The sequence below is a fragment of the Crocodylus siamensis genome, chromosome 1 (genome assembly GCF_052110815.1).
Source record: "Crocodylus siamensis isolate JL-2025a chromosome 1, ASM5211081v1, whole genome shotgun sequence".
NCBI lineage: Eukaryota > Metazoa > Chordata > Crocodylia > Crocodylidae > Crocodylus > Crocodylus siamensis.
The window spans coordinates 320,640,543-320,652,817 of NC_143395.1; the positions used below are offsets into that span (position 1 = coordinate 320,640,543).

Here is a 12,275-nt window from a genome sequence, read left to right on the forward strand (position 1 = left end):
TGCTCCCATGTAGCCCTGTCCTGGGCTAGTTTTTCCCAATTTGTGAAGCCAATGTCCCACTTCTTTAGGTTCAACTTGAGGGTGTTCTTGAAGGGTTTCCTCTGGCCCCTACATGTCCTTTGTCCTTGGCTGAGTTAGGGGTATAGCAGTTATTTTGTTAAACGTATATCAGGCATTCACATACAATGCTCTGTCCACCATAGCTGACGTTGAATAATCAACGCTTCCATACTGGTGGTGTTAGTGTTAGTGAGGACACTGGCTTGCATGTGATGATCCTTGGACTTTATTCCAAGGATCTTCCAGAGGTAGCACTGGTAAAGGCTTTCCAAGCTTTTCAGGTGGTCCCTGTAGGTCACCCAAGCTTCACAGCTGTGAAGAAAAGTTGGGGTTACCACAGCCTTGTATAATAGGAGCTTTGCTCAAGTCTTATGAAGATCATTGAATACAGAGTGATATAGCCATCCAAAGGCAGAGCTGGCACATCGGATCTCATACGAGATCTCCTCATTGAAGTTTGTCTTCTTTTAGAGATGGCTGCTAAGGTACGCAAAGAGTTCAACGTTTTCCAGCTCCTGTCCATCAACAAAGATCTTATCCAGGGGAATTGACTGGCCCAGAGCAGGCTGGTGAAGCACCTTTGTTTTTCCTAGTCCCAGCCACTGGCATGCTTGAGAGAAGCAGTTAAGGAGCATTTGTAGGTCCTCCTTAGTATGTGCAACATCAGCACAATTATCAGCATACTGAATTTCCACAATCAATGCCGATGTAACTTTCATTTTGGCACAGAGGTGGGAGAGACTGAAGATTCCTATCCATCCTATACTTGATGGTAATGCCATGTGGCAAGCACTTATGAATGAACATCTTGATGACCGTAAGAAAGATGGAAAACAGAATTGGTGTTAGGAAGCAACAAAATAGTTAAAGAGAGACAAAGGGTCTGCAGAGGTTTGCCTACTGCTCCACAATTAAAGTTTGTAGTTTAGTTCTCATAAATATAAGCTTCTATATGCTTCCTCGAGGGACAACTAGATGGTGGTCCAAAAATTATGCATACTTTCATAGTTGGTAGGGTCGGAGGGAACCCGAGCAGATCATTAAGTCTGACCCTCTGCCATGGCAAGAAAGAGTACTCGGGTCAAACGACCCTGGCAAGGTGTTCATCTAGCCTCCTTTTAAAGACCCCCAGGGTAGGAGCCAACACCACTTCTCTTGGAAGTTGGTTCCAGATCCTAGCCGCCCTGACAGTGAAGTAGCACCTCCTGATATCTAGCCTGAATCTACCCTCGGCCAGCTTATGACCATTATTTCTTTGTCATTCCCGGTAGTGCTCGGGGGAACAGGGACTCTCCCAATGCCTGCTGGTTCCCCCTGACTAGTTTGTAAACAGCCACTAGATCCCCCTCAGCCTTCTCTTGTGGAGGCTGAACAGGTTCAGGTCCCTTAACCTCTCGTCGTAGGGCCTACCCTGCTGACCCCTGATCATGCAGGTGGCCCTCCTCTGGACCTTCTCCATGTTGTCCACATCCTTCCTGAAGTGTGGCGCCCAGAACTGAATGCAGTACTCCAACTGCGGCCTCACCAGTGTCACTTAGAGGGGGAGGATCACCTCCTTGGGCCTGCCTGAGATGCATCTGTGGATACATGACAAGGTACGGTTGGCCTTCCTCACTGCATCCCCACACTGTCAGCCCATGTTCATTTTGGCATCAGTAATGACACCAAGATCCTTTTCTGCCTCTGCACTGATGAGAAGGGAATTCCCCAGCCTGTAGGTATGCTGCTGGTTCTTTCTCCCCAGGTGCAGTACCTTGCACTTGTCAGTGTTGCAACCCATCCTGTTCTCATCCAGCCACCCCTGTAACCTGTCTAGGTCCAACTGCAGCCGGGTCCAATTCCTCCCTTCTAGCATACCCACTTCTTCCCACATCTTAGCCTCAACTGCAAATTTGAACAGGGTGGTTTTTACCCCCTCGTCCAAGTCGCTCATGAAGATGTTGAACAGTGCGGGACCGAGAACCGAGCCCTGCAGAACCTCACTGCCCACATCCCTCCAGGTTAAATAAGACCCGTCCACCACCACTCTCTGGGTGCGGCCCTCCAGCCAATTAGTGACCCATCTGACTGTGTAGGTATCAATGCCACAGTCTCCTAGTTTTTTAATGAGAATGGGGTGAGAGACAGTGTGAAAGACCTTCCTAAAGTCCAGAAAGACTATGTGCACTGTGACACCTGTGTTCAAGGATTTTGTGACCTGGTCATAGAAGGCCACCAGGTTTGTCTGACAGGACCTGTCTCTAATGAACCCATGCTGGTTGCCCCAAGAATAATCTCCCCTGCCCCTTGCAGACATGCGGCAGGATAATTCTCTCAAAAAGCTCACCCAGGACCAAGGTAAGACTAACTGGCCTATAGTTTCCTGGGTCCTCCTTCCTCCCTTTTTTGAAAATGGGAACTACTTTGGCCCTTTTCCAGTCCTCCGGCACCTCACCAGAGCAACATGAGTGCTCATAAAGCCATCCCAGGGGTCCTGCAATGACCTCTGCTAATTCCTTCAGCACTTTGGGGTGGACATGATCAGGACCTGCTGATTTAAATATGTCCAGCCCCTTCAGAAGTTCCCTGACTATGTCCTTTCTGACCCTATGCCTGGGTGCACCTCCCCTGGGGCCTGCGGGGGTCTTGGTGCAGGGATGACCCGGTCTCTGCTCAGAAAAATGGAGGCAAATAAATTGTTAAATAAGTTAGCTTTTCTGTTTGGTGCGATAATGAGATTTCCTAGCATGTCCTGCAGAGGCCCCACATTACCCAGTACCTTCTTTTTACACCCTATGCATTTAAATATTTGAGTTGGTGAGCAGGAGCAGAGGGAGCAAGGCACACGTGTGCTACACGTGTACGCCCTTACCTTGGCAGCGAAGGCAGCAGCTGCAGAGGAGACAGCGGCGGAGGCAGCAACAGCTGATTCCCCCTAAGGTAAGTGGGGCAGAGGGTACAGCGCAGCTGAGGTGGAACTGGAGGGGAAGACCTTCGGAGCCCTCTTAGCTCACCCGACAGGGAGCGTGCTCCCGAGCCGTGCATGGGCAGTGTGCGTGAACAGTGCATGCAAACAGGCATGCTCTGTAAGGGCGTGCCGGCATTTGCACTGGCGTTTGCGTAATAAGGGCATAAGGTAGCTGCCAAGAGTGGTACCTCCACAGAGCATAAGCTGTAGGCACAGCTCTGGTACATGGTGCAGACGCGGAGTGCGGCTGCCAGGGGCCCTGCCCTCGTGCTGCCACCTGCCATGGGCTTTTCTGAGGCCTCCACCCAGATGGAGCTCGTGGTGAGGTTGGTGGCCCCTTACCCCCCTGTCTGTGGGGGGGCTCGGTGGGGTCCTGGAGGAGGTGGGGCCTGGTGGTCCCCTTGCCTGTCCCTCCTATGCATGACTTAGGGGCCTGGAGGAGCAGGTGAGGAAGCTCCAGGCTGAGGGGGATCAGGGATGCAGAGGATGAAATTGATGCCTATCTCTGTTCTCTGCAGGCCCAGTCACCCACTGTACAGCCCCCACAGGAGACACATCCAACACAGGAGTGGCAGAAGGTGTCCAAATCCAGAGCTGCTAGGCCTAGAGTGGTGGAAGCTCCCCAGGTTCACCTGGGGAACAGGTTTGACGCCCTAGCAGCTGTGACAGAGAAAGACAGAGGAATCGCCTCCGGCAGGGATGATGCTACTCCCTACATGACAAAGAATGGGCAGAGAGCAAACACCAGGAGGAAGAAACACCGGGTCCTTGTCATCAGAGACTCCATCCTACGAGGACTGGAAGGTCCCATATGCTGGCCTGACCCCATGATGCAAGAGGTCTGCTTCATGCCTGAGAGCATGGAAGCAGAAAGGGATCTTGGAGTCATTATTGACTGCAAGATGAACATGGGCCAACAATGTGAGGTCATGGTTGGCAGGGCTAACCGGACCTTGTCGTGCATCCACAGGTGCATCTCTAGCAAGGCCAAGAAGGTGATCCTCCCCCTCTACGCAACACTGGTCAGGTCACAGCTGGAGTACTGTGTCCAGTTCTGTGCACCCCATTTCAGGAGGGATGTGGACAACATTGAGGGGGTCCAGAGGAGGGCCACCCGAATGATCCGGGGACAACAGGGCAGACCCTACAATGAGAGACTGCGGGACCTGAACCTGTTCAGCCTTCACAAGAGAAGGCTGAGGGGGGACCTGGTGACTGTCTATAAACTCACTAGGGGGGGCCAGAAGGGTTTGGGAGAGACCTTGGTTTCCCTAGCGCCCCCTGGCAGGACAAGAAATAATGGACACAAATTATTAGAGAGTAGGTTTAGATTAGACAGCCGTAAGAACTACTTCACCATTAGGGCGGCTAGGATCTGGAACCAACTTCCAAGGGAAGTGGTGTTGGCTCCTACCCTGGGGGTCTTTAAGAAGAGGCTTGATGCCTACCTGGCTGGAGTCATTTGAGCCCAGTTTTTCTCCTGCCCGGGCAGGGGGCTGTACTTGAAGATCTACAAGGTCCCTTCCAACCCTACTTCTATGATTCTATGAAAAAAGGACTTCTTGTTGTCGCATGCATGTTCACCACTTGTATCTGACAGATCAAGCCAAAACAAAAGTCCATCCAGTTGTAGGACATTGTCCAATTAGAGAAAAAAAGGTTCTCTAAACCCATTATCTCAATTCAGTTTTCATCTTCTTGCTCGCTTTTCCAATAAGCTCCTTTCCATCCAAAACCTTTCTTACCAAACAGAGGCTCAGGCTCCCATTGTCCTATCATATCACTATAATCAGAGCTCTTAATGAGCAACCTCTGGTTATCATCTCATGGCCAGCAACAGGAAGGCACAGATCTTTGGTTGGTATGCATTGTCACAGCTCCATATTTTTCAATGGAGCAAAAAAAATTAGAGATAGTGAGGATCACTGTAAAATTGCCATATTTCTGCTTCTACCCTGCATCCTGACTCAGGTAAATCTCACTGAGCAAAAGTTTCACAAGGTTCTCTGCCCAGAATAAAAATTTGTAATCTTCATAATAAATTTTCCATTTTCCATCTTTCTCATATAATATACATGGCTCCTGGTAATGTTCATTTAATGACACAATGGATTCTATTCCCCAAAAAACACACCTCCCTGCCCTGGCACACATGTATGGCAGGATGCATGATTTTGGGATCAGGGATCAGCTTTCAATTGTGCTGTTACTACTTGCAAGTACAAGGGAGCCCAGGATCATGATCTTGGGTTCCCCCCACACCAGAAAGTTGAAAGCCACAATGAAGCAGTCTAGTCACAGAGCTGGGACCAACAATCAGGTGATTGCCACTCTCAGCCTTGGGTCTGTGCCAGATCTGGTTGGAGACTCCAGTGGGATCCCAAGGCTGAAACTGACAATCAGCTGATGGTTAGCCCTTCAGTGAAGCACCCTCATTCTCTAGCCAGCCCTTCACAGCCCGCCCCTCACACTGAGCCAGGCTAGTGCAGTCCTGGGCTGGCAAGATGAACCCCAGGGCCCCCTGCTGTTTGGGGTGACTCCAACCTGGTTCAGCATGCTCCAGTCCCAGGCACACGTATAAATGCAGTGCCTGGGAACAATAAACTCCAGTGCAAACTGCACCAGAGTTCATTGCATTGCACTAATATCATATATATATTCACCCAGGGTTAGGTTTCCTAAAATTCCTGCAAAGGTGAGGGTTTGTGAAATATCTGGGAACACACAGTGCCACAGCTGCACCAGACCACTGTTTGCTGAAAGTTTTACTTCTCTGATCAGCCACACGCAACTACAGCTGAGTTCCAACCCTGTCCTTGGAAATAAATGTTGCAGCAACCTTTTGAACAGTTCAGTCTTAAGTCAGCAACCTGTGCTGCAAAGTAACCACACTGCAAACCACCCAGATGTGAACAATCTGGGTTGTGCTATAGTCTCTGAACAGAACATCTGGAAAGGTCTTGTTCCATTTGGATCATTCCATTTGGATCAAAAAACTGGGTGGGTATTTTTAGAGAAGACTGAACACAAAAGGTTCAAAGGTTTGGGTTTTATTTGGATAAAATAAACCTCAGGAATTTGGATTCTTAGTCAAAGCTTATTTGAATGTTATGGAATCAAGTGCTAGAGGTTGAGGGTAAGTATTTTAGTATGAGGCTACAGTTTGAACACAATACCAAAAACAATAGAAAGGGATGACTTCTACTTCATTTGAAAAATTAAAACCAAGTAAAACAAAGAGGGCACAAATGTGGGAGTTGGGCAGAATTCTATAAGCACTGGTGAAGAGGAAAATAAACTTGTTGATGAGTTGTATGTGTAAAACACATGGCTATGCAGTGAGGGCCCTATTTTCAATGGACATTTCTTACTATGACTGGAGAGGTAACTTGAATATTGAAAATTGTCCATTGGAAGAAAAAAGGCTTCAGCTGATGCAAAAGTGGTTTTCTTCCTACATTAAAACCCACCATTTTGTTCCGAATGGTACCAATATACCTTAATGAATAGAAATGTTTCATTTTCCTTTCTTTTTTTTAACCTTCTTTTTAACATAAGAAAATTTATCTAGTCAGTGACAACAGAACCTGCCAATGTTTTTGCTGTGAGCTGCCTCCTTGGCAGACTTTGTTCCCAGTGTTTCTTTCATTTTTGTTTGTAAGCTTTTGGCTCTTGGCTCATTTTAGATTTTAACAACTTTTAATGAGACTGAGATTTCTTCCCTACATCAACATTTATCCCAGTCTGACTAACAAAAGGGGAAAACCATTGAATTCTTAATTCCTTACTCTTGTAAGAACCAGTAGAAATAGATACTGATTTTTTTTCTAATATGAACAGTCTAATATAAAGAATGTGATGAACAGTTGTATCAGTAATCTTATTTTCACAGGTCTCAGGTCTTAAAGTGTCTGGTGTGAGACTCTGGACACTCACAGAGGCAGAAAGCGATTTTTTTTAATGGAAATGTCAAACTGAAATAGCTTCATACCAAAACTAAATAAGTCTCTACCAACTTGCTTCTGGCTATTCTGAGCCACAGGCATTATTTACAGACAAACAAACCCAGGCAATTTTCAAACTGACATAAAACTCTCTCACACATACACCCCAACTGTTGGCACTGGATTTATGACCCAGATACTTTGTTCTGGGAGGACCCAAACTCTCAGACCAGCCACGACTTCTCCATGTGATAACAGTGATTTTTACTGATTCACAATGATAGCAGATAAGAAAAATGCAAATAATTCTATATCTACTAGTTAGAGCCATCATCAGAGGGAAGGTATGTCTGGCCAGTATGCGAACAACACCCTGAGGTTCTTTCTTGAATGTCAGATGTCAGCAGCCTGGAGGTTGGAAGCTGAGACCTACCCACCCCCACCCACAAGGGTGGGTAGGATAAGCTGGTGGTATGCCCTCTGTCCATGGTGCCCTGGATTCCCCTCTTGGGGACCTTTCTCTGCTCTTAAATCCCTTTTGTATTCTTCCTCCCTTCTTCATCTCTGGGCATTGTTGATTAGTCTCCCTGTGGTCATCATACTGTCCACGTTCTGTCCAGTCAGCGTGTGCCTTTGCTTCATAAATCCATCACATGCATATATCCTCATTTGGACTTTTATCGGGCCTCCTAATTTGGTCTGTTTACCAAAACCAGAAATCCCAAGGGGTCTGCAGTGGGCACTGTGACCTGGCATCAATGCTGTAGAGTTCCTTATCTCTGTTTGGGTACACTGTGGTACAAATCTTCAATTTCCCAGCCTGTGTCTGATACAGTGGGCCTTGAAGGAAACTTTGTCACAAACAGGCTTTTAGAAATCAAGTAACCTTTGCCATGCCCCCTGGACCATTGTTCTAGTGCATATCTACTTTACCTACAAGCCAATTCCCAAAAGCATACCTCTAAATATCATTTTCTAGCCATCACCAACAAGTAAAAAATGCTGTGATATAAGCTGAGTTTAAACAGTTTGATTTGTGTGCCTTGGCATCCTAGTGATGTAAAAGCAAGTGCACAATACACTAAAGTCAGAATTATCAGAAGGGAAGTCAGAACACTAGTCTGTTTATAGACATACACTGTTTGCCCTTCCCTTCCCTGAGAATAACTGCCCATCCTAATGACCATTTACCTTTTCTGCTCTTAAATGTAGAGGTAGCATGACAAGCTCACACAAACAGATTTTGTAAATGTAAAGCAAGAGAGCCAGACTGATATAATGAGACATCTGAACAGGGTGTAGGTGGAATTTAGGCACTTAAAACACATACCTATGCTGCTAACTTACCATGTCAGGTGCTGAATCATGCATGTCACACTGCTCCAAGTACACTGCCTCCTTCCCAGGCTTGGAGTAATGCTCTTGATGGGTTAATTTCCCTGCTGCAAGGCAGATCTAATTTGCTGAGGTTCGGTGGTATAGTGTGTCTAGTGAAATAAGTTAACGGTATGGACACTCCTTCTGATACAAAAAGTTACCCAGAAAACCCCCCACTTCAAAAGCCACGGAACCCAGTAGGTACCAAATTCATTCAGCATCTGCATTTGGAGCTACAATGATCCCTGGGTGCCTAAATTTAATTTACTGCACATATAGAGTAGTAATCCAGTCTGAGCTGTGAGGTACTTAAGTCCCTCCTAAACTCTGCTGCCAACTAGATGGAGTGCCTAAACTACAATTATGCCCCTAGAGATGCCTAATCTTAGGCTTACTCTAAGCAAAGAAAGCAAGCAAGAGGGAGCCTCCCACTTACGGCAGTGGTCACCAGTAGATCTCGGAGCCTCTTGGAGTCGATTTGAGGCTGGGGTGGGGGGCTGAGTGCCCGTGTGCATGAACACATGCGTTCCAGCCAAGCAGGTCAGTCTGTGGAGGAGGGAAGGGGCGGGGGCTAGATCGAGGCCCCCACAGTGAGGGACAGTGCTGCAGAGGCAGGAGCAGGGGTAAGTTGAGTGGGGCCCTGGCCGGGTGGGATTTACCTGCTGGGGAGGCACACCCCCAAACAATTTTTTCTCATTCTGCCTCAATCTGCCCCCCCCACCCCCCCCAGATTTATCTGGGGGGAGAATTGGTGGCAGCAGACGGTAGATCTTGGGTTGCTTTTAAATGCCAAAGGTGATCTCCTACTTAAAAAGATTGGAGACCACACAGACTTAGGGCTTCAGCTGGGAGACGTGAGTCCTCTGTTCCAAATACCTGCTCTCAGGATCATTTCAATTTTCTAACCTATGATTGTTTAATGTAAAATGAACAAACAATCCAGGGGACAGAGGCCATAACCAGGAATCCTGGTTCTCTCTGATAAAGAAAAATCCCCAATTTTTGGACTAAAATAAAGTAACCCAAAATCCACATTTTTCTGTGATTAAAATGAAATACTATGAATATATATATACTAGTTAAACCCATGCTTCACTGTGGAAGATTAATTTGATTTTTTTACGACCTTCTGTCATAATGATCATCATCTTCACTTTATGGTTTATGTATCATTGCCTGTTCGAACTTCAAAAGCTTTCAGACCATCGTTTCCATTTGGTTTCTTCTCTTGTAGACTGTAACTGAAATTTTCTACATGGGTGAGCTACCAACCCCCCACACTACCCCCAACCTGGAGGACTAGACCAGAGCCCCTTTAGCCACATTTTCACAGTTCCCTGGAGACTTTCATGGCATTTTAACAATGTAGCAAACATTAATAGATGCACTGTAACTGGTATCTAGGCAGCGTTGAAACTTAAGCAAAGTGTTTACTGAATGGGCCTTCATCGTTATATCACTATGAATTGAGCGGGGCTTCCCAACAAATTATGTCCCACCCAGTCCTTCCACCCACGAGGGTAGGAGCTAGGCACCTACATGTACATACAGCCCCAAAAAATGTACCTTATTGCCTGGCTCCCACCCTCATGGGTGGAAGGGCATGGCTAGCCAGTTTGCGGCATCTGTGTGGGGCTGCTGCTGCTGCAGTCCCCAGGACCTGCTTACTTCCCCAGTCTCCAATGGCTCTGGGCAGCAGGTGGGGAAGCAGTGGGGGTGGAGCTACAGCTGGGAGGGAGCCCAGAGCTGATGCACCCAGAAGGACAGGGTGCAGCAGCCACAGCACAGAGCCAGGGTGGGCAGTATGTGGGTGTGAGGGAGATTGTGAGGTATAGGGACCCCCCACATGCCTCCCATTGCACATAGCCTGAGCAGGCAGTGGCAGCAGCAGCATGCAGGATGTTCAGGGTGCAGGAGCCTGGCAGGTGTGGTTCCGGCCAGTCCTGCACACTGCAGCAAGGGGTGCAGCTTCCATGTGGCTGCCTGTATTACTGGTGCTCCCTGCCACTCACTTGCAGCCCCTGCACTCACACAGCAGGGAGGGAAGCTCCACATGCTGGAGCCAGGAGTCTTCCCTGCCAGGACACCAGAGAGAAACTTCAGGCTCCGGAGCCAACTATCTTCCCTGCCTGGGGCTTCCCTCCCCTGCAGCACAGCCCCTGTGGGGAAGGCAGCTAGCTCCAGTATTTGAGGCTTCTCTCTGGTGCTGTGCAGAAGGGTAGGGCTTCCCTCCCTGCTATGCTAGTGCAGGGGTTGTGCGCAACTGGCAGGGAATGCTGGCGATACAGGCAGCTGCTACACAAAGACTGCGCCCCTTGCTATGATGTACAGCACTGGCCAGAGTCGTGCCCCACCAGACACCTGTACCCTGAACACTCCACCTGTTGCTGCACATGGGGTGTATGGGGGGTCCCCAACACCCTTCACACCCACACTTTACCCCCAAAATCCCCAACATACCCTACGCCCCCCACATACAGCCACACACCCCCACATCCCACCACACACCCCACCATACATGCACACAAACCACACATACTATACACACATACCTCCCCATACAGCACACACACACCCATACCACACAAGCCACACACATATCATGCACACCTCACATACCATGCAGACATACCACACACACATCATACACCCCCCCATACACACCTTCCCTCCACAATATACAAAAATAAGAATTTATTTTTGTTATTATGCAATCACCTCTATACACTATGCAAACATAAATCATGACAAAAATTAAAATATGTTATAGTAGGTGTTTGACTTTTAGTATATGATTTGTTTTTTTTCTGGTCCCGAGATGGCAACCCCTCCACCCTACCCCACCCCAAAAGGATTAATTCTGGTGGGCAAGGAGAAGGATTTCCACTGGCAAAGGTTAGGGATCAGTGGGTGGGACTTCCTGTTCTAAGATGGGGATAACGGGGCAGGACAACTGTCAAGGAACAGGACTATCCATTCAGCCCTCGAAACCTCACCAAACTCATTAAGCGGCCCTTCCCACAAAATAATTGCCGGCCTCTGAAATAAGAGATTTAATTTATATAGACTAGATTAGTGGTGTTTCCGTGTTTCCTTCTGATCGCAGAAAAAGATCCGGGGCCATAACCCAAGGCCTCCCCACTCTCAGGCAAGTACTCTCACCACTAAGCTATTTTGCAAAGACGGTATCACTGCCATCACCTCAGCTGGGCACCTGCTGGATTCAAAGTGGATGAAAGTACCTCAAGTGCAGCAATGTGTCAGGCATCTCAGCTCTAGAAAGGTGGAGAGTCTAACAATAATGCTTCCCATTGGCTGCCTGTAGCTAGTTCTCTACTCGGTGTGCAGGGTCTTTTGAATTCCCATTTAGCATTCCTTAACTCCCTGCTAAATGTATATGGAGCCTAGGTGCAAACCGTTTCTCTCAATCACCCTCCTGGAGACAATTCTCTCATTTTTAAAATACATCAAAACCAACATGAATTATGCCCTTATGTCTATAGTACTGCTACACATAGAGCCTTCCCTCTAACCTATGCTGGAAATATTAGTTGTTCTTATTTACTCCCTCTGACCTGATCTAAAATACATGGATCTATCTATGCCGCAGCAATAATCACAGGATATACCTAACATTCAGAATACCATCCCCTCCCTTCTGGCTCCCTGAGCATGCAGTTCTGTTAAAGGTTGACAGCACTTAGACATACATCAGACAGAGGAAGACACAGCCCTCCTTCCTTTAAAACTATGTTCTAAATTCAGGGCTGTCCAAGTGGCAGCTTCTGGGCTGTACCTGTCCCAAAAGGGGATAATGTGCAGTCCATGGCTCCCATCAGGCCACAAACTTCCTTATGGCTCCTTCTGCTATGGTGGCTGGGGTTTGTGGGGCTCGGCAGCATGGCAGGGGTGAGAGGGAGTCTGGTATACCTGCTAGGGAGGCATGG

The 12,275-nt window shown here is 47.7% G+C and overlaps 1 protein-coding gene and 1 long non-coding RNA gene across 2 annotated transcripts in view; one reads left to right on the forward strand and one right to left on the reverse strand.

Moving 5' to 3' along the window:
- HS6ST3 (heparan sulfate 6-O-sulfotransferase 3) overlaps nucleotides 1-12,275 on the reverse strand; it is a 590,588-nt gene that overhangs the window by 402,788 nt on the left and 175,525 nt on the right. The window lies entirely within an intron of this gene.
- On the forward strand, nucleotides 1,269-5,079 carry LOC149874812 (uncharacterized). The gene is made up of 2 exons (XR_016438637.1): nucleotides 1,269-2,979; nucleotides 3,526-5,079. It is a non-coding gene; the product is annotated as an uncharacterized LOC149874812 (long non-coding RNA).